The sequence below is a fragment of the Erigeron canadensis genome, chromosome 2 (genome assembly GCF_010389155.1).
Source record: "Erigeron canadensis isolate Cc75 chromosome 2, C_canadensis_v1, whole genome shotgun sequence".
Classification (NCBI taxonomy): Eukaryota; Viridiplantae; Streptophyta; class Magnoliopsida; order Asterales; family Asteraceae; genus Erigeron; species Erigeron canadensis.
Genome location: NC_057762.1, coordinates 8,615,195 through 8,616,996, shown reverse-complemented (window position 1 = coordinate 8,616,996; position 1,802 = coordinate 8,615,195).

Sequence of the window (1,802 nt, the reverse complement as noted above, 5' to 3'; positions counted from 1 at the left end):
TAACGTAGGCTACACTTTCACCTAAGTTAATCACATATCATCTTTACTTTAGGGCCCTTAACGTGCACGTGAACATGGCAATCCTAATCAAAGGACTAGTGACTATGTGATAAAGCCACACATGTAATCATATCATAAACATGTAACCAATATGTGTTCACATATCAAAAGCATAACATTATATCATGATCATTTAGCTTAAGCATAACATCGTATCATGACCATATAACATAATATGGCATCATATCATATTCACATTTCATATGCATATCTTCATTCCATAATATGGGAACTTACCTTATGCCTTTGCAACCTGCATATACATGTCATTCATCATAGAAAGGTAAGCATCATATCCCATATCAACCTCCCATAATCCCATTTACTTTACTTTTAATCATACATAAACGTTTAAGGTTTTACTTATGAAAAACGTGTTTTGTTATACCACCAGGTGACAAAAGATGTTATCTTACCTCATAGAAGCGCACACAAACGATAACTAAGGTTATCGTGCAAAGCAAGTATTCCCGACTACCTATAACAAACATAGGACCGATTAACGAGCATGAATGAAGCTAAACCAGCCTATAGTCTATATACATGTCGTATAATAGTCTTTTGTTGACTACTTTCACCTATTGTAGACTACTATACCATTCTGTAGACTACTTGACTCATTTGTAGACTACTTGACTCTTTTTGTAGACTACTTTCATATCTTGTAGACTACTTTCATATTTTGACTACTTTTAGTTTTGTAGACTACTTTTGGCATACAAGACAACCAAATGAGCGAAAACTCAGTTCTTAACAAACGTAGGGGACTCAAAGAAGTTTTCAAAAATGTAAAGTTCATCTTTTAATACGTTCATATAAAGAAGATATGATTTTTGCAATATGACTTAATTTTCAGACCTAATAAACCCTTTGTTTTGCAAACAATTTCCACCATCAAACATCCATGTCAAGCCACCATGACCTCTACAGTTCATATCAAATTATGGCTTAATTATAATTATCAAATCATCAATTGATTCATGGATTCATTATACTCATTTTACAATCGATTTGACATCTGAATGACCTAAATTGACTCACAAACGCAATCGAATCCAAATCAGACCTCAAGACTAGATGTGACACTCACATGAAATACATAATATCATCTAAGAAAATCATCAATATCACGTTCATACCTGTAGGAAATCACTAAACCTCAATTGATCGAAATAAGGGTTACCGAACGATCCGAAATTACCGATTCTAGCAATGAAACACAAATAACCGATCAAGTTCAAATATGAACGAGATGAACACTTAGGAATGACCTAAAATCGGTGGAGAATACAATCCTTACCTTGAAGATGATTACCGGATCGATATACAAGTGATTAATTGCTCCTAATGGACCCAAAATCGATAGGAAATCAAATAGAGGATTGATATAGGCTAGGGGATGGTTTAGGGTTCAAAGAGAGGATTAATTTTCTGCAATTTGGGGCAAAAAAGCTGATACAAAACCCTTAATCCCGTTTTTAGGTTTCTACCTATGTCAAAACTAGTCCCTGAACTTTCATAGAGCTCATATCTGGCTCAAAACTCCTATTGGGAGTACTTACAACACATTAAACACTTTAAGCACCTTTAAAGGCATATAAATACACCTTAAACACATTAATACATCAATCATTAAGGCATTCAAGCCTCACTCGTTTAGCACATCAAACACATCTAAGCGTTAAATCCCCTAAAGACTTAACGGACATGTAGTGTTGACTTAACGACTCAAGTCAACCGTT